The sequence below is a fragment of the Castor canadensis genome, chromosome X (assembly GCF_047511655.1).
Source record: "Castor canadensis chromosome X, mCasCan1.hap1v2, whole genome shotgun sequence".
NCBI lineage: Eukaryota > Metazoa > Chordata > Mammalia > Rodentia > Castoridae > Castor > Castor canadensis.
Genome location: NC_133405.1, coordinates 111,144,354 through 111,166,081, shown reverse-complemented (window position 1 = coordinate 111,166,081; position 21,728 = coordinate 111,144,354). Strand labels below are relative to the sequence as shown.

The window sequence follows — 21,728 nt, the reverse complement described above, 5'->3', positions numbered from 1 at the left end:
TATTTTGGGATTCATTGGATTTATTAAATGCATGGATTAAGTTAATTCAGTAAAATCTAGAGTGACAGAAAGATAGAGAGACACATACATACATATATAGATAGATAAACAGACAGACAGATAGATACTGGAGTAGGAGGAAAAGAACAAAGCAGTAAACCAACTTTAAAAAAAAACATATATATTGTGCTGATAGAATGACTCAAGTGGTAGAGTACATGTCTAGCAAGTGCGAAGTCCTGAGTTTAAACCTGGTACTGCCAAAATAAAACATTCAATATAAATTTTCTCTCTTTTTTTGCTGTATAGATAAACTAGTATTAAACAGTCTACGTGATAGAACTTTTAAATTCTAAAATAAGAAGAAAGAATTTATAAAATCTTATCTATAGCTAATTGAATTAGCAAATATTAACACCAGCAAAAAGTAGCTAAATAATAGATAAGCAAGGTACTTCTGAGAATATAACACACCCCCATGTTCTTTGTTTACTGAAGCATTTTAAAATCTCTCTTCTAAGCATTTTTTCAACACAGAAAAATATTGCTGCAACACACTTTATTAAAACATCAGTTGTCCAGACATGATAGGATGTCTATAATCCCAGCTAGTTGGGAGGTAGAGACAGAATGATCATGGTTTGAACCCAGCCAAGGCAAAAAGTTAGCAAGATTCTATGTCAAAAACCAGCCAGAGGGCTAGGGTTGTGGATCAAGTTGTAGAGGACCAGCCTAGCAACCATAAGGCCTTGAGTTCAAACCCCAGTACTGCCAAAAATAAACTAAAAACAAACAAAAATATGGCTAGGGACATGGCTCACATAAAATGCCTGCTTAGCAAGCATGGAGACCCTGAGTTCAAACTTCAGTACCACAAAACAAAACAAGACAGATGTAGTGGCACAAGCCTGTGGTCCCAGCAATCCAAAGCAAAAGAGGCTGGGAATGTGTTTCAAGTGGTAGAGCACTGATGCAGAAGACCCTAATTTCATTCACCACAAAAAATAAGTAAAAACAAAATACAAAAATGTCAATTTACCTACTCAGAGAATCTAAGCTCATGTCTCATGTTGCTTGCAAAATACAGTAAACACTAAATATAATAGAAAGTGCCATTTAAGTAGGAATATTTATCTTTAATTTCCAATATGTGAATTAGCTCAGAGCTTTATAGAGCACTACTTGTTTAGTGAGTGCTGCTATCTCTTAGTAGGTAATTTTACCTTTGTTTCCACCAAAACCATAAAGGAAATGTCATTTTTTGAGGAAATAGTGAATGATAATTGATTACATAATCCTATTTTAGCAATGTATTTAGTTGATTCCTGTGTATAAATGTTTAAAACTGAGTAAAACCTAAAAAATAATGAATTAAAACTAAATTGTACATACAAAACTTACATTAATAAAAATTTTATAATTATGTTAATTAAAATTTTGAATATGCAAAGCTTGAAATAGGAAATTTTATAGTGCTACCCAAAAGAAGGAAAGTGTGAAAGAGAAAAATTATAGAGTAAGAGATGTTATTAAAATATTTTTAAAATCTGCAGTGTGTGGTGGTTCACACATGTAATTCTAGCTGCTCAGAAGGCTGAGACAGGAGAATCACGAATTTGAGGCCCTATTTGAGACCTAACATAGTGAGAGCCTGTCTCTCAATAAAATTAAAAAGGCCTGACGGGGTAACTTCATGATAGAGTGCTTGTCTAGCATGTGCAAGGCTCTGGGTTCAATCTATAGCACCACAAAAATCCTTAAAATCCTATCTATATTTCTCAACATCAGTAATAGTAAATTAAGGAGAACAAATAATATTTTTGTAAATAATTTTGTGAATATCAGAAAAGTCTGATATCGTTTAAAATGAAAGTTCATCCACATCATATAGTAGGAACTCTTGGGTTTGGCTTACTTTGCTCAAGAATATATATGTGGAATTCATCCATGTTGTTTTATATTAATTCATCAGTACCTGTCAACATACTCAAAGTTCCAATCTCAGATGTGATGTGTAAGCAGGGAATAACCCACTGGGAGAAGGTAAACAGTTGAGGCCTTCTAGTGCCCTAAAGTCATCAAGATAAATCTAACATCACATGATCTTCTAATTCAAATTGTTAAGAAAAAATGTTCAAGTCCAGCAACAATAAATCCTAATGAGCCATATAATACTAAATCTTGTGCACAGAGAATGTTTTCAACATCTAAAACTCCTAGGAGCTTAAAGGGCAAGGATAAAATTTTAAAAAACCACGTCTTTCCCAGGTTTACCAGGCTTAAGCATAGCAGTCATGGGGATCAGTTGGTGCCTATTAGCCAAGCCTGTGTCTACCAAGGGCCACCCTGCAATATTTTTAAATTGATTTTGGTATGGAACATGTTTATTTTGATAGTCTGCACCTCTTCCCTCCCTTCCTCCTGTCTATGAACTTTGAAACTAAATTTTAAGTGTAAATGAGCATATCTTCCAAATTTGATATTTGCCACGCATTGATAATAAACTGCAATCTAAAATGTGAATCAACTTACAAATATGTAATTAAAGATCCATAGAAAAAATTTAAGTTAAGGCTTTGGTATATCACTCAGTGGTAGAACAGTTGTCTAGCATGCTTGAGGCCCTGGGTTTGATCCATAGCACTGCAAAACAAAGTTTGTGAATGAAACATATGATTTTAATTTTCTAAGTTCAGATGTTTGCTTGGAATCTACATTTTATTTGTGGTTAAATTGGGAAGATCCCTACACTATCTCTTCAAAAGACATCATGTCAGAATAGAAATATGCATTATTTTAACTGGAAAGTGAAGTAGATTTTTCTCTTCCCACCAAAATTGTATATGTGCAGAAAGAGTGGAGGGGAAAAATCCTATTTTAAGGGAAAATACAGTGTGCCACATGTCACCAAAACAACCAATTATTTGAATGGTTTACAATTTACTGACATTTTCCATTTTAGAAATGTACACAGGTACATTCCACTGTAATACTTTGTCTACTGCATCTTTTTCTTTTCTGTGGTACTGGTGATTGAATTTAGAGCCTTGCACATTCTAGGCTGGTGCTCTAACTTGAGCCATTCTGCCAGTCCAACTTTTTTTTTTCAGGTATTGGGGACTAAATCCAGGCCCTTCCTTGAACATGTAAGGTAAGCACTCTACCAGTAGAGCCAAGTTCCCAGCAAATTTTTTTTTTGACAAATAAGTTGTTGGTATGTATTCCTGGGAGGATCTTTCTGGAAATATTAGATGAAATGTTGAAAGCATTCTAATCTAATGATAATTATAATTTTCTTTTTTTTTATTTCCTGGATATACTGGAAAGTTTGAATCCAGGGCCTTGTACTTGCTAAGCAGGTGATCTACCACTTGAGCCACATTTCCAGCAAGGAAATATTGCAGGGGCTTCATGCTTAGGCTTTACATAAAGAAAAGCTTTAGTTTTAAACTCCTTGGAGATAACTAACTGAAATTTAAACATAAAAATTTTGAGGAGCAAATATGCAGCTGTATAATCATTTTAAGGAGAGAAACAGAGAGAAAGAGGAGAATGAGAGTGAGATTCATTTATGAAGTAGCATCTGGATAAAACTTCTTATGAGAAATTCCGCAGGTTTTTAAAAATTCATTTAAAATGCCCCACTATGAATGTTAGGGAATCCTCTCTGGAGTCTATGTATTATTATTGTTACTATTAACAAAGTCTAGACCAATGCATACAAGTCAGTTTAAATTAATAGAACAGAGTCAACTATTTACAAATACATTTTGAAACTAACATTGGTTTTAGCAATTTGTGCGTGATTTTCAAGTAATTGGGTATAAATAGGCATGACCAAAGTAGAACTTAAAAGTGTTGTGCTCTGATGTCAGAATTTATTTTGATTGTATTCTGTTTGGTTTTAGTAGCCTGCAGCTGTGTGACTTAAGGGCCACCTCGTCCTTTCTCAAAAAACTGAAAACAAACAAAAAAAACCTACATGTTAGAAGATAATTTCCATTAGTCTCACTTGGAATCACCAAGTAAGAACATAAAATCACAGCATTTAGCCCCAACGTCCCTTCACTCTCAGTGCTATAGGAACAATAAATTCGCCAGAGGAACAGTACAAAAAAAAAAGAAAGAAGGAAAAGAAAACATGATTCTCAGACGGAGGATTACTGAGGTTACTGTGGCAACTATTTTTTAAAAGCATTGTAGAAAAATTTAAAGTGAAAGAAGCAATTCAAAGAGTTAAAGCCTACTGATTTCTTTGGAGCTATTATACTTTATCCCTTCTGGGTTAATTCTTATGATTGTGAAGCCACATCTGAGAAAGTAGTGGTAACCCTAGCTACACATTTAGGCTAAGCATCCAGCAATATAAGTAGTATATGCACTTCTGAAAAAAGGTTGGAAAACTTAATCTAAGGTTTTTAAATTAGGTTTATTTAATGAACTAGTTTAAACATTGATATAAATTTATATTAACTATTTCTTTTTTGTTTCACATGCTCTCCACTTCTCTAGGTTGTTGTAAAAATATTTTTTGATACTAAAGCTCTCTGTTTTTCTGTTCTGCATTCCTTGTTAGATTGGAGAAATCATTTCTATAAGGATTATGTGACCAAGATAATAATTAGTAGGATGGCCACAAATGACCCTTAAGCTAGATGGATTTTTTTTCTTTTGCATGGCTAACTATATTTCTTTCGATAAACTATGCCTCATCTCTGTTCTTTATGTTCCCAACATGCCAGTGTGCCTAGTTCAAGAAGCAATTGTCAAAATTGAGTGTGCTTAAAGACTTCTGGTTGAATACAATAAAATAGAATTTTTGCTACATATCCTGCCTCAAATCTCCCCAAAAGAATATGTAAAAAACAAACTGGAAAGTAAACAACACAGTCAAAAATTTCCTCAGTGCCACATGATAGTAAGAGGTCAGGACTAAAACAATGCAGACAGTCCCAGTGCCACCTCAGATCTTGTCCAAGTTAAGGATCAATATAATCAAAGGTATAATCAATGTCCCTTTGATTAGAGCACTTTGAGATCTAGGGTCACAGGAAAAGTTGAGGAGATCACTGAAGAAGCCTCATAACAGTAATACAAAAACACAGGGAAGGGGAGCTAAAGGAAAACATAAATGCTGGCAAGGCAGAAGTCTTTCTCTTATTTATAAGCTTGCCTTTTGCTAAGAAAGGGAGAATGGGGAGGGTGTGAAGTGGACAAAAGATGGAGGAAGGTCTGGAATGCAAAATGCTACTATAGAGAGCCATCTGTTCTAAATAACTTTGTGCCCAACACCTAACTTTGTTTCAGGAGGTGGGAAGCCCTTTTTGAAAAAGGATGTGAAAGGAAAGCCTAAATAGGAGAACAGACTGGCCAGCTCACTTCATTTTCCTCCCATTATTCTTCACCATAGTCTGCCCCAGTCAAATACGGATAATAAAATCAACATAGCATTTATGTACAATTACTGCCTAAAGGAATACAGAAATATTTGGTGCAAATTATTTTGCATAACCTAAAAGATATTACAGATGAAATTATTTATTTGAAGGAAAAGAGGAATATAAAGAGACTATAGACACATATTCAGAAAAAGATGGCTAGAGGCAGAATTTCGGTCTATCTCTAAGTATGAAAGACAACAAATCCTGTCTTCAAAAGGCAACTATAAATTTAAAACAAAAATGAAAACACTTTTAGCACTCTGGAAATTAACCAACAAGATACAATAGTCTGAGTAGTTCTAGCAAATTCAAAAAGGCAATAAGGGAAGTATCTCAGTCCTTTCAAATGGTATAACAAAATACCTTAGACCGGGTAATTTATAAACAGCAGAAATTTATTATTCACAGCTCTAGAAGCTGGGGAGTCTATGATTAAGATGCCAACAGATTCAGTGTCCAGAAGTCTGGACATGGTTAGTTACAGTAGCTGTTGATCAGTGCAACAATACCACTAAGTACTGTGATTTTTAAATCCTTGTTGTCTATTACCCTCATCATATTCACTTTTAATCCTCAGGTTTGTCACTTTGCAGTCACATAGGGGTGCTGCAATCCCAAGTATCAGGTTCACATAACAGTACCTCAAGCATAAAATAAGGGTTATGGGTAAAAGGCCTTCTCTGAATCTTTGTTTCCAAGAAGACAAAAATCACTTTTAGAAGTCTCAGAGCAGTATAATCTTGGATTTCATTATCCAACATTTCAACATGTGACCACTTTTAGCTACAAAGAATGAGAAATTAGGATCTAGCATTCTTTGGGTCTGGGCACAAAAAGGGCAATGTTTTCACCAGAAAGAAATAAAGGTTGAATAGGTGTTAGGTAACAGTGTCTGCTAGAAATTAAAAACACCATTTCTTCATGACCCAATATTTTGTGTGTCTACCTAAATTTTTACAAACACTCATATACAGATGTAATAAATTGTATTCATCTAATGATGGTGATGTTTATTGCTGAAAAATGGAACATGGAATGAGATTTTTTAATCCCTTGAATTCCTTTCATCTTCATCCAGTTCTTGAATTACTTTTGAGCATGTGTCAATTTTATAATATTAATAAAATAATTACTCTTTTTAAAAAGGTTTTCAAAAATAATTCAGGGCCTACACCTTGAACCATTCCACCAGCCCTTTTTTAGTGATAGGATTTTTTTGAGATAGAGTTCCCTGAACTGTTTGCCAGGCTGGCTTTGAACCACGATCCTCTGGCTAAAATAATTCTTTTGAAAATCAAGATGTTTTGCAATGACTGTATTGTGACTAGTAAGTCTACATGGGAAAGATTTCAAAAATCATTTTCAGTCTAAAATATAGTGATTTCCCTAAAGTCATGGAGACAAAATTATTTTTGAAAAAGTGAGGTAAGCACAAAGAAATCGAACTAAATATAATAAAACTGATTTCTCTTACATTTAAAAAATACTGTAGAAAGCTGAATTTTTTATACTCATACAGCCAATGCTAATTATTATGTTAGGCCAACAAACACCTAAGTACAGTGCTTAATATATCTATGTATATTACATGCATATTTACATACTAGTGTGCCTGTAGTTTTGTGGGAAATTTCTACCAAAGAGTTTCCTAAAAAGAATCTTTAATCTGCACTAGTAATTAATAAAAATGCTCTTACTAAGCAAAGGTGAGACTGTAGAATATTAGGCACATCCAACATCTGATTTTATGCAATCCTTTCTCCCTCTTTCATTCCCCCCCTCCAAAACAGATGGAAGAAGATGAAGGATTAATAACCACCAGATATAAACACTATTTCTGTCATGACTCAACATATAAAATAGAAGTATTATTGTAGCAGGGAGGAGGGCCAAAAAAGAAACAGACAAGCTGTGTTCTGATAGTTAAGCGGGAGAAGAGATGGCAAAACAAAGAGGTAAAACTTAAAGGAGTGAAAGATGAAGAAGGTCACATTGCACTGGGGGAATAGAATAGCCAATAAAGTCACATGCAGCCATATGTGGGTTGAGCTTTGCTTTTTGCTTCTGTAACCTGCATGCAAGGGTACATAAGGTGAGACCTCTTTGTTCTTGGGGCTCAGCCTTTGGACACTAGTCCACTGAGTCTGTGTTGGCACAATAAAATGTTGCTTCCTTCTAAACTGCCTCAGTGCACCCTATCTCAGCTTGAGATTCCTGCAACATTTCTTAGGGGCTCGTTGCTGGGACTGTGGAAATGGTGATTTGTCACCTCCCTTGTCACCAGAGTGCATCCCCCAGACTGCCAGGAGAAGATCCCACTAAGCACCAAAGGACAGCTTGATCTGGAGGAGGGATTCGTCCTCCTGGGAAGTTGGGATGAAGGCCTCAGATGCACAATGGAACCTGGTGAGGTGTAGGAACCAGCAAGGGGAGGGGAGCACCACTCGTCAGACTGGTAAGAACCCAGGTTCGAATTCAGCCCTGCCTCAGAAGGCAGAAGGGGAGACTGATCACTTCCCAGAGACCACTAGTAACTGCCTTTTGGGGTGAAACTGTGTCTGTCAGGTTCAGGGAGCAGGGTGGAAGAACTGTGCCATATGAAAATGTGTGAGACACCCCTAAGAGTTAGGAGGGTTGAGCTTTTCCTTGGAAATAGCCACAACCAGGTTAAGGGATGGGTAACAAAAATTCAGTTCCATAGAGGGAGACTCACAGAGAACAGATGCATCATCTACCATTCCACTGGATAGCCCTCTGGGTATAATTTAAAAGTTTTTTCTTTTTTTTTCGAGAGTGCACTCTAGTTTTATGAGTATATGTATGTCAATTTGTTTAAAGAACTTGGCAAAATTTAATTTGCTCTGGGAATTCCAGTTTATCTTATGCACACTTAAGTTGAAATTTTTTTCTGGCATACTTAATTTATAAAACTTTTATGTGTGTGTGTTTATGTGTGTATGTCTAAGCATCTTCAAAATGGCTCTTAAACTGCTATTATAGGTTAATGTGATATTCAAAGTAACAAAAAACCAGGGTATTTGTTTTAAAGACCTCTGTTATAAACTGCTTAAGCTTTTTACACATGAATATGTAATCATCTTGAGGATGGTTCTTATTATAAAGTAAATGTAAAAAATTATTGCTTTGTTCTACTGCCACTTTTAAGAAAACAGCTTTTCAAATTTATTTCAATAAGGTCTCACTTGGATGCAGGCATTCAGAGGTTAACACTCTGGCTTAGACCCAAGGAGGAAAAAAAAAGAAAGAAAAAAAGGGGGGGGGGCACGGCCTGCAACAGGAATCTTAAACTTTGGGTAGTTAAAAATGACCTTAGCCTGTTTTATTCTGTCACAAATGAAATCTGGGATTTATTCTTTCTTATAATACATGGGTCTATTAACAAATGGGCTTTTTATAAATTGTTTTTATACAAAAAATAATTTTAAGGTTGATTTCTTTCTGATTTTTTCATACAAATATAAGGTTCTAAGTTAAAAGGTTTTATGAGTTATCTTTAACAAGTAACATATAGATATTATATATATGGTATTAAAAATATGGTTTTTAAAAATAAAAGGTTAAAAAATACTTTTAAGTAAAAAAAAAAAGGATGAAGACAAGCTCCCCGAGGGGATGCAAAATAAGTTGTCATAAAGGTACAGAATAAGTTGTCATAAAAAGATGGAACTTATAAATGCTTATGTAAATGATTGAGTTGACTAAAATCCAGTTACATTAAAGGTTTTGTAAGGTCAAAATTTACTAATATTAAACTAAAACTTAATTCTCTAAGCTCATAACAAAAAGACTATCTTAAAAATATTGTTCTTAATAACATTTACAAAAAACTGTCTTAAAATGGTTTTTGTTTTGTCAAGATAACTGTCAGAAATTTTTAGTGTTATAGGTTAATCCACAAATTTGTAAAGACAACAAGAGTTTACTGAAACACAGAGAAGCAGGAGACAGCTGAGCACAGGGAGTACTGCTGCACTGGTATGAAGGTTGAGACAGATTTACTTATGTAAAGCAAAGGAAAAAACCCAACAAAGGAGCATTACACTGGAGGTAAAGACCTCTAGTTTTTATTGGAGTCAACAGAGTGGAGATATTAGTCCTACTCCTTCCACATGGCAGGCGGAGGGAATTTTTGGCCTGGAATGGTTAGATTTGGCCTGTAATTTTAGTGGGGTGGGGGTGCTCCATTGACTACAGGTTGATGGGTTCCTGCTGTATGTCAAGAGCCATCTGTTAATGTCAACAGTCTGGGATATGATCCCTTATCAACATCTGAGCCATGATTCTTGGCCATTAGGTTTCCTACCTCCACACTTAGTCCCCATAAATATTTACCTGTGTTCTCTGTGATTTTTGTCAGAGTTTTAACTACTAAGGTAACTAAGTCATGTTCATTTAAGAGCTGATTTATGTTGGGGTTAACAATGAGGACAGCCATGAAAGGACCAGACCCCCTCCTCCCTTGCAGATGGCTTACTAGAAACTCCCCACCCAACCCCAAAGACGGACAAAGGGACAATTGTAACCTTTATCTCCCCTGATGGGTGCCAAAAACAGTTGAGTAGACAATGACCTAACCACACCTTATCTTTCTTGGTTGCCCAGCAATGGTATCCCTTAGTGGCCTTCCTGGTACTTTTCCACTAGCCCCCTATATCTAGCCCAAGCCTGTGTATGGCAATGGGCTCTAGCTTTCTTGCTGGGGTCCCCCTCCCACAGGGCTCCTGCCTAAACAATAAACCCTGTACTGGTGTTTGTGCCTTCTCTCTGCCTCTTCCATGCATCTGTTATAAGCCATGCATCCAAAGTCACTTCAAATTATGCCCCAGAGGACCCTGGGGGTCAAAACTTGGCCTGAGGTGCTTGAAGGACTCCTATCCTGAGTCTGTGAGGGTGGAAGTGAGGCCAGAGGGGTTGGAGAGATGAACCCACCGCCAATAGAGGGTTGCAAATAATCCACCTAACCCCCACTGTCAGCTATACATCAGAGGGCATCCAGTCTGGAAAGCACCCCTACACTTCCATCCCCACCCCCCTAATTGTGTCCCAGAGGGTGCAGGGAGTCAAGTACCTCTGGTCTGAAGTCCTTTAAAGTTGAGATTTGGAGTCTGTGAGGGTGGACGTGAGACGCTGAAGAATAGTTGAAGCCACCCCCAAAAGAGGGCTCCAAATAACCCAGGTGCACCCTGTTATCAGAGGGGCACTTGCAAGCTTCTTGTCTCCAGAGCATACCCTTCTGCCCTCACTTCTTCCTAATGCCCCAGAGGGCTGTATTGGTCAATCCCATTTCTGTTTTCCTCAGAGGGGTGGGATCCGGAATCTGTGAGGAGTGGAGGTGAGACCGTGAATTTACAAAGTCCCCCCACCCCAGAATGAGTCTGAAAATAATCCATCTGCAACCCAGTTATTAACTATACACCCTGGACAGCCTAGTCTTGCAAAACTCCCCACTCATCCATCCGTGGCGCCCCACTCCTAATGCCCCAGAGGAACATGGGAGCCGAGCCTTTACCTGAGGTACTAAGAGGAGGGAGATTTGGAGTCTATAAGGGGGTTTGAGGAGTCCCTGGTGGTGATGAGAGTCCCCAAATTACCCTAATACACCCCAAGTGCCAGACCCCATATTGCAGGTTGTGGTGAGAGCCAAGAGTGGATAGAAGAAAACCTCCCACAAAGAGCCCTATCATAATGGTGATCACTGGCTGTTGTCAGTCTCACGAGATTGCCAGTCCTTCTGCCCCCAACCCCCACCCGCTCCTATGCCCCAGAGGACCCTGGGAGTCAAGCCTTGGAGTTCCTCGGAGCGGTGAGATCCAGGGTCTGTGAGGGGGATGAGATTGTGTGGGTGGACAGATAAAGTTAATGCGATGCAGGGTCCCCCTGAAATCCAATTTCACCCGGGTTTATAAGTCCTCCACCCTGCGGTGTCTAGTCAGCAAGTGGCCACACCTGTCACCCCACCCCCACCTTATACCGCAGAGAACCCTGGCAGTCAAGCCTGGACGGGATTTGCCCAGGCTCCATGAGAGGTAATAAGAACAGAGTGGGAACATAGGAACTTATGGGGACCTACAATAATTTCGCTATTTCCCTTTGTCAGCCTTGCGTACATAGGCATCTATTCAGGAGAGCGCCCTCTTCTGCTTTGGAGGACATTGTGAGTCAAAATCTTGCTCTGAAGTCTTCAGATCTGTGCAGTGGACGGCCTGGGCACTGTGAGCAGTGCAGGTGAGACCCTCAGGTTGAATATAGGAAACCTCCCCCAATAAAGGGTCTCCAAACAATCCAGATGTACCCTGGTTGTCCTGCTGTTCACATAGGGTGGCAGTAGTCAAGTGAGCAACCCCACCATTAGTCCATACTCTTCCATATGCCCCAGGGGACCCTGGAAGTCAAGCCTTGGTCTGATGTGTTTGGAGAGTAGAAGCCAGGCTCCAAAAGTGATGGAGGTGAGAGTAGAGGGTGGACAGAGGAGGACCCCCTCCATAAAGGGACCCACTATAACTCCATTACACCCTGTTGCCAGACTTGCACCCAGGGTAATCTAGTCAGACAAGTAACCCTATCCTCTCCTCATGCTCCAGAGAACCATAGGAGTCAAGCCTTGGTCTGAGGTCCTTGGAGGTGAGATATCTGGTATCCGTGAGAAGCAGAGGCAACAGCAAAGGGTAGGCAGAGGAATGACCCTATAAAATGATCTACAATAGTCCCACAGTACCCCTTTTGTCATCCTTGCACAGGTGGGCATCTAGTCTGGAGAGCACAGTCTTCTTTCTCTTGGGATGGTGGTAGTCTGTGTCTTATTCTGAAATCCGTAGGTCTGTGGAGTGGAGTGGAGTGGAATTGCCTGGGCACTGTGAGTGGTGGAGGTCAGACTTTGACAGTGGACAGAGGACGCCATCCCACAGATAGAGGGTCCCCAAATAATCCAGCTGCACCTCAGTTGTCTTCCCTGCATGGAGGGGGGGGTGCATCTAGTTCAGCAAGTGCAGTCCATCCTACCCCTCTCCTTTTTCTGCCTCAGGGTACCCTGGGAGTCAGAGCCTTTTTCTGAGTTATGCAGGTGTGAGAAGTGGAGAGTCCCGGGCTCTGAGTTGGGTAGATGAGACTTGAGGGTAGACAGAGGAAGCACCCCACCACAGAGGGTCCCCAAACAATCTATCCTCCTTCTACCTCAGGTGACCTCTCAAATACATGATCCCCAAATAATCCAGCCCTGCTGCTGTTGTCATCCATGCACATGGTGGAGTCCAGTCAGGCAAGCCCCTCCCCCACCTTCTCCTTTTGCCTAATGGTACACTGGGAATCAAGTCTTGGTCTGAGATCCTTGGAGGGAAGAGGCATAGGCTCTGTGATGGGAAGAAGAAAGAGCTGAGGGTGAACAGAGGAAGCCTGCTCTCATAGGTAGAGAATCCTTAAAAAATTCAGCAGCATTCCTTTTCATCAACACCCTGGGAGTCAAAGCCTTGGTCTGAGGTATGCAGACTGAGGCTGGTAGAGGGCAGCATTTCAGCTCTGCTATGACTCAATGAGAGGTTCCTGAGAGAGAACAGAGGGGCCCCCAAATCCTATTATTAGCACTGTTTAGCCCAGTCAGGTGACCATATTTCAGGTACCCTAATTCAGGGTTAGAAAGAATTCAGGATTCATTCTTTGGTGAAGGGGACAGGGTCTAGATTGTGAAGCAGAGGAACTTCGACTCCAGAACAAGGGTGACCCAATGGAAGCCTGCCACTGCTGTCAATCCTAGGAGGCTCCATGCAAAATGACCAGATAGGTGATACCCTACTTTCATATCTGAGTCTGAGAGGGGTTAGTGGTTGGGTAGATGGAGCAGGGCCTCAGTTGAGCAGAGTGAGGAGCCAGATACTGCTGGACTTCAAGATGAGGACCTAGCAAGGACTTTGGATGGATCCAGCTCCACCCTTGCTGTGAGCCCTAGGAGGGTGGCCAGGCATGTGATCCCTACGTCTTCATCCTTCTTTGAGAGAGGATATATAGAGAGAGGGTATAGAGGTTTGGCAGAAAGAACATCACCTCAGTAAGAGGAAGGGCCCAGGTCCGGTCAGGACCTATGATGCAGGACTGAGGGACCCAGGTCCCAAACAGGGTCCAACCCTGCCCCTATTGAAGAGACACAGCATTCCAAAGCAAATGTACCCTTCACTCTTCCATCAGCCATGGGAGGTTCTTGGCAGAGTAACCAGATGCAAGACACCTTTACTTTTGCTTCTGGGTTGTCAGAGAGGAGTGGGCCTTGGTCTGAGGAGTGTGATCTCTGCTCAGCAGAGTCCTGAGGGAGGACCAAGAAGATCTTTGATCTAGGACATGAGAACCTGCTCCACCTATCAGCCTAGGGTGGTTCCAGGAAGGTTCTGTGGAGAAGAGATGCCACCTCCAGCTTCCTACGTAGAGTAAGAATTGGGGGTGAGGAGTTGGTGGCCTTGACCTACAAGCAGGATCTATAGGTCAACAGAGTGAAAGATCCTGGGCCTACTGAGAAGTAAATATGAATACCTTGAAGACATTCTAGACAAAAGAAGACCCTTGAAATGTGCTTCTTCTGTCAGCCTTGGGAAACCTCTGCAGGGATGTTCAGATGAGCTATAACCTCATTCTGTCTCACAGGTCTCAGGGAGGTAAAGACTTGAAGTGAGAAGAGTCATCAGGACAGAAGAGGAGCCACATCTGGCCAGCAGAAGGAGGTATCCGAGAATCAGAGTAAGGACAGAGGGAACCCCCTTACCCAAACACATGGGACTCCAGCCCCAACCTTTCCCTCTGTTAGCTACAGGAAAACCTAGGGCATATGGGTAGATAGGCCTCCTCTCATATCCTTTTCTGGTGTCTCACAGAAATAGTGTTTTGACCTTCCTTAAGTCAGACTCTCCTCTGGGGAGTCCTCAGGCCAGCAGAGGACTGGGGTTCAGGCCCTGCCAGGGAAATATTGAAGGCCCAGAGCTAGGACAGAGGAGTCCATACACCCCAGAACAGTAAGGATCTTGCAGAGTTTAGCCCACTGGGTTGGGGGCAGTCTGCAGCCTGAGAGGAGGGAGGGATGTCTCAGTGCCTCTTATACCTGCTATGGGGACCAGAAGGTGAAGGTCTTGATCTGAGGCAGTGCCCTCAGGTTACAGAGCAGACAAGGACCAGGAAGGGTCAGCAGTCAAGGTGAGATGCACACCCTAAAAGTGTACCAAGGGCTCCACCCTCCTAGAACACAAGGACTCCCTCATTACCTGACCTCCCATGCCTTATTGGTAGCCTCACAACCTCAGGCTCTGAGTTGCCTGCCCCTGAGAAGCTGACTCACTTCTCTCAGGTTCTCAGGGAACAAGCCTACCAGGAAAACAGGAGCTTAGATGGCCCTAGAGCACCACCCAAAGAGAAGATCTGTAATAGGCCTTGTGAGAGCTGCCAAGGGTGCAGTTCTCAGCTGAGGCCACTCACATGTTCCTTCTTTCCCTTAGGCCTGTGAGTGAACATCACTGAGTTCTTGCCCTTATTCCTGCCTGCTGTACCCAACGAAAGTCATGATGCCTCATGGTCAAAAGAGCCAGCACTCCAAGGTTGAGGGAAGCCCTCAAGCCCAAAGAGAGGCTTCAGACCTGATGGGTATGCTGGTCCCCATGGCTGAGGAGGGGGAGGAGGTAGCAGTGAATCTGATCCCAGCCACCCTAATGGAGGTGCCTGCTGCTGGGACACCACATTGTCTCCAGAGTCCTCAGAGAGCCTCCTCTCCCCCTACTGCCATGGTCTCCACTCAGGAGAGCCAATTCAGTCAGGGCTCCAGAAGTCAAGAAAGGGAAGGTCTGTTCCCACGACACAACCTGGTAGATATTGTGTCCTTGCTGCATGATGCACTAGCTTTGGTGCCCTTTCTACTCCTCAAGTATCAAATGAAGGAGCTGACCACCAAGGAAGAAATGGTTAATCTTGTCATTGAATGTCACCAGGATTACTTCCCTGAAGTCTTCAGCAGAGCCTGTCAGTGCATGCAGCTGGTCTTTGGCATTGAGGTGAAGGAAGTGGATCCACTGACCACTCCTATGTCCTTGTCCCTGCTGCAGGAATCACATATGATGGGATGCTTAGTGATGCACAGGGCATGCCCAAAACAGGCCTCCTGATAATCATCCTGTGGATCATTTTCTTGGAGGGCAACCATGCCACTGAAGAGGTCATTTGGGAAACACTGAGTGTGATGGGGGCACTACATATATGGGAATTCAAGAAAGCTTGTCACTGAAAATTTTGTGCAGGAACAGTACCTGGAGTATCGGCAGGTGCCCAACAGCGATCCTGCTCGCTATGAGTTCCTGTGGGGCCCAAGAGCCCATGCTGAAACCAGCAAGATGGAAGTCCTGAAACACTGGGCCCAGTTCAGTGGGAGTGATCCCAGATCCTTCCCACTCCTGTATGAAGAGGCTTTGAGAGAGGAAAAAGAGGGTGTTTAAGCATGAGGTAAAGTGAGGCTACTAAAGGTGAATGGGGCTTAGATGACCTTCTAGGGCAAACACTCCAGGGTCACATTCAGTAGCCTCTCCTGCCCCACATGAAATGACGCCCCTTTTTCACTTTATATTTAGAGTGAAATATAAGCCTTCTGCTTAGTGGAGCACTACAGCAGGTTGAAGGGAACAAACTGTCTACCATTTTTGTCCTCCTGTTCTATTTGGGTGATTTCAGAGTTGACCTTCATTTCCTTTGGATTTTTTCAGATGTCCCTTTTAGTTGAAGGTTTAGCTTCGTAATAAAAGGTTATGAATGACAGTAGCCATGCATTTACTGCTGTTAATATAAGTTAGGTGTGAGTCTTGCTTAATTGTACAACCAATTGAGAAACCACTCGCATTTTGTGATCTGGAATAGGATGACATGGCATTGGATTAAATATTTCCTTGGAAATGGGAAAGGACTTAGCTGTAAAAGAGATGGTGTAAGGAAATAAAGGAATTAAAAGTTAATTCTTGCCTTATTATTTTGTCTTCCCTGTTACATTTTAAAAACCTAAGTTGACCTAGATTTCCTTGGCTATTTTAGTATCCAGGTGAAATTATATCTTAGCAAATATAAATCCCTGACTGTCTTATTCTTCAGACCTTTATTGAGCATCTGCTCTTTGGAAGGTCTTTGATTAGTGGTGGAGATACTAGCAAACTAGGATCAGCCAGTCCAACCCTTACCCATGGAATGGTAGGGTCTAGTAGAACTAGCAGCAATATTGGGAAGATAGCTTTCTTCTAAAACATCAAGAACAAGTAAAAGAGAGATGAAGAAATAGGACTCCAGGGGAGAGCTTCTGAGTATCAGTGCCGTGAGCCAAGACAGTTTAGGGCTTGGGGAAACTGCAATTCTTTTCATGGGAGTAAATTGTAATAAAGCTATGTGGTGGTCCAAGGCCAGATCCTTGTATGGTGTGACTTAGGGCTGGGAGAATAGAAAAATGCTCTGAGCAATTCCCTTTGGATGCCAGATAAGGCAGAGAGGAATCTCCTCCTGGGGCAGGTATGAGAGGTGCACCTGAACCCAGCATAAGAGGTAGGTTATTTATCCCCATCATGTGCAAGGATTTCCCAAGAGTTAAGGGTGAATATCTGGTGAAGTGAGACCTTAGTGGCTCCTTGCCAAGTGCTCATCTGCCTGGTTGGAAGAGCCAGAGCTAACTATAAAATGACATTTTAATTTGGTTTATTTTGAACAAAATTTAGCCAATTGTAAGAAAACACTAGATTTGGGGTGGTGAAGGAATGAATGAAAATAGTTATTTGGAAATGGAATATTATTACTCACCTTTAAAAGGAATGAAATTACATCATTTTCAAAAAAATGGATGGAACTGGAGATCATCATATTAAGTGGAATAAACCAGACTCAGAAAGACAAATACCATGATTTCTCTCATATGCAGAATCTAGACTCTCCCAAAAATGACATAATTGTTAAATGGGGACTATTTGGAGGAGGGGAATTAGGAGGAGGAGGCAGACGAAAGAAGAGGGTGATCAAGGTGGAAGGGAGGTGAATAGGGATAAAGGATGTATACATGAAAACAGAATAATAAAACCCATTAAAAATAAGAAAATATGTGTTTGGATGAAAAAGTAGCTGGGAGTAAAGGAAAGAGCTTCCCAACAAAGAAGAGTCCTTCACACCCCAATTTTGCAATGTGACCTTTAAGAGGGAATATTTCCTGAATTTTATTCATGAAATTTCATTTCAGATGACAAACTATTCCATGTCCTATGAAGCTGAATTTTCTCTGATATTTCCTAGAGAATAGTAAACTCATGATCAACATTCCAAGGTGGACAGGATTGGGATCAAATACCATTAGAAATAACAGCCACTGCCATTCACTAAGTTCTGGCATACATAAGACACTGCAGCAGGGATTTTACATACAAAACATGCATTTCATCAGTCATACTGGACAGGTCTTATCGAACTCACTTCACAGATGAATTGCAAGAGAATCACAGCATTGGGGAAATTTCCCCAGATCACTGGCTAGTAAGTGACAGGGCTGGAAGGAGATCTCGGGTCTTAATTCATCAGGAGCCTATGCTTTTCCTACTTCTCCCAGCCTAAGGGTGACCTTCTAACCCATAATCCATTTCTTAGCACTATGTAATGTCTCTCTGGTGACAAACAGATCCTGGAGGAGGCCAACATGCTTAAAGCAGCCCTAAAAAATGGTGACAGTGCAAATCAAACACAATTTAGGGATTATGTGTGGTTGGTTCCTTGAGACCTGACTCTGCCCCAGTGCAGGCATTTCTGTCTAGTCTCAGCACTTTCTTGCATGGTCATCTACCATGTGCCTTCCACTATGTCACCAGGCCCTTCCTTGCTGCCACCTCTGGAGGCTGTAAAGGATCACCTGTCCTCCCCCTGACACAGAGTGCTGCTACTCCCTGGTTCTCCCACATCTCACCCTCAGTCTGATCTGATAACTCTGGCCCATTGGCCAGAAAAGTTCACTCCATACTGTAAGTTTAGACACCTGGCCATCCCTACCTGGGAGTTAACACATTCTTTGCTTTCCCAGTGGGATGTGAGGAGACTTTGACTTGGCCGTTAATTTACCACCTCTTGGGCAGATGGAGTAGTTTTGAGGGCATTTGAATATTTGCTCTAGGACTTTTTTGTGTGTGGGGAGGGTGAGACCAGAACTTGAACTCAGGGCTTCATGCTTGCAAAGTAGGTGCTCTACCACTTGAGCCAAACCTCCAGTTCATTTTTCTCTGTTTCTTTTAGAGGTGGAGTCTCAGAAACTAGTTGCACTGGCCTGCCTCCAACCACGATCCTCCTGATCTGAGCCTACCAAGTAGTTAGTATCACAAACATGAGCCACTGGTGCCTGGCTATGCTCTAGGATTTGTTTTTTGTTTGTTTTTTGGTTGGTTGGTTGGGTTTTTTTGGTTTTTTTTTAACGACACCGGGGTTTGAACTCAGGGCTTCATTCTGTTAGGCAGGCACTCGTACCATTTGAGCCACTCTTTCAGCCTTGCTCTAGGATTTTTAATGAGCTTCTTATTTGAAACTGGGAACTGGATGCATAAACAGATCTTCTTTGGATGATCAGAACTTGGATCCCCCTCTTAAGTGTGACACTGGAATCCTCTTGGAAGTGAGAAATAGTTCCTTGGTGGCCATGCTAGTACAAATTTGTTTTTGTTACTGTTGTTGTTTTGGGGTTTGGGGGGACGGTACTGGGGTTTGAACTCAGGGCTTCATGCTTGCTGGGCAAGTGCTCTAACAAATTTGAAGAAAATTCTTTATTCACGGTCCTTCCACTGCTTCCTGTCTGGCACCTGCTCCACAGGAAAATATTGGCTTTCAGTGTCACTAATGTTCAAGTGTTCAGGAATGAGTGGTCATGATGAACATAGCAGAGACCCAGAGGTAAATAATTTACCCCTGAATGAAATGAAGGGAGAAAATTCTCATCCTACCAAGAGGATGGAGAGTATTTCAAAGGGAAGTACAGAAAACTGCTACTGAGTGAAAAAGGTGAACCCTCTCTGCTCATATTTACATGATCTTCTTCAAATGACATGGAATATAGTGTACAATTTAAAGACATCTGTCACATCTGTAGGCACTTAACAATTCAGAGAATTTCAAGGCAAACCTGGCCTTCTCAGAAACTTCTCCTAGAGATAAAAAGCATTGTTGCTTAACAAACCATAGTAGTTGCTTTTTGCCAAGCACTACTAGGTAACAGTTTCTGAAAGTAGAAGTATCCATCCACAACTTCTCTCCTACCTGATCTCAGGGAAACACTACTGACCACTGTAATTAGGAAAGGGGCATGTGACTATTCCTTACCACTGAAGTATGAGTAGAGGTGCTATTTGTCACATCCAGGCATTTGACAGCCAGTATGCCTTTCCATTCTTCTCCTGCCTTTCAATAGCAAACACAGCAGCCCCTCATTCGCATCATGGAACTACAAGATAAAAGCAGCCTAGATGTTTGGGGCACCTGAGATTGGAGACGTACTACCAAATGACACTTAAATTTACATGCCCACCAGAACAACCAGAACAATCTTTTATTGTCTTCAGTCATTCAAATACCAAAGTTCATCGTTTTATCAGCTAGCAGTTACTATAACTTATACACAGCTACTGTTTTCTGTTAGGTTATTTAAATGTTTTGGCTGCATAAATACTGCATTTATCCTTGTTGCAAAGATTCTAAAAATATAAATATATCATAAAGTGATCCTTTTCAAAATTCTTCTATAATTCAGTCCCCTCTGAGATCACCACACCAGATGATGAATCTGGTGTGTATCATTTTAGGCATTTTCATAAATACATGTTCTATAAAATATATTGATCACTTAACATACATGGATAATGGTGTATCTATTGATCTTATATTGGCCTTAACACTTAATAAAATAGATGCCAAAATTTTATTTCAAAAATTCTGTACTAATTTGTTTTATCATAAAAATCACAGATGATTTTAAATTCTGAAACGTCAACAAGATATCTCCCCCTTTTGCTTTGAGGCTCAAAGACACTGTAAAATGTCCAGGAGTCAGGAAAGGAAAACAAAGAGGACACCCTAGCAAAGGGTATTGGGAGGATTCAGAGTCTAGCAATGGCCAGCATCAATGAGAGGAAACATATACAAAACCAACTCAAAAAGCCTCAGGTGTCTGACACTCAGAGCTGTGGATCCAGAGCTCAACACAATGGGAAAGGGAGCAGAGGGGAAGAAGGAAGTACATGAATAGAGATAAGAATTATGGAAATCATCACCATCAGCTAGAATTTGCAATGAGGCCTAAATGGGAAGATTTATTGGATTATTGGACCAGAAGCACACCAGACCCCCAGTCCTCCCTTAGGATTCCCCTATCTATGTTAGGAAGAGCATAGCTTGTCCCATGTATCATTCTGGGTGAGCTGCATCTATTGACCATTTTAGTGGTGCAGAGCCCCTTGGCCAATGTCCCAGAGATAGAATATCCCCTAATGCCTACTGGGAGCTGATGTTTTATTGCCTGGTTTCAGTGGAGCCTCTCTGAATCCCACTATGTGATGGGGTGGGATAGTGACTGATGACTAACAGCTGAGACAAACCAAGAATACCAATGAGTAGTGAAAGGTAGTGGATCAGCTGCATGGATTAGGACACTGGAGGTAGGATGTCCAGGACTATTTACTTCAACCCCTTCATGGTTTGGGATGGGTGTAGACATAATTTGCAAAATGATCCAGATAGTGTCCCTGCCTTAGACTGCCTCCTACGACATCTGAGTTCTTGGCCTCACAGGTGGAAGGTGTCCTGTGGTTCTGAGTGCTGGCATACATTTCCTGCAGATCCTATCTGGGATAGAGAGTTGTCCCAAAGTACATTTACATGGTACATGGAAATCCAGTGGAGATGACACACACTTGTTTATTAATCTGGTTGGGATGAATAGAATGAAATATAGGAAACATTGTGCACCACTCTATTGAGAACATCCTTAATTCTAAGATGGTGTTTGGGCCCTAAGGGGAGAGGTTCACAATGACACTCAGAGTGATCGTTTACCAGGGGAATTCTGAAGGTAAATGTGTACAGTTAATAAGTGAACTATGGGTTCCTTCATGGAGGCAGAAGACCCAGACAGGGGCAGGCTCCACATTTTTTGAGAGAAAAAGATACCATTTATTTTGTATATACTTTTTGAGGTACTTTTGCAGACATCAATAATCAGTTTTTATAACTGTGCCTAAAAGGATAGAGCTAGCATAAACC

The 21,728-nt window shown here is 41.2% G+C and overlaps 1 pseudogene; it reads left to right on the top strand.

Moving 5' to 3' along the window:
• The window catches only part of LOC141410416 (melanoma-associated antigen 11-like), a 57,191-nt pseudogene extending 40,784 nt beyond the window's left edge, over window positions 1-16,407 (top strand).
• The last annotated feature ends 5,321 nt before the right edge of the window (window positions 16,408-21,728 follow it).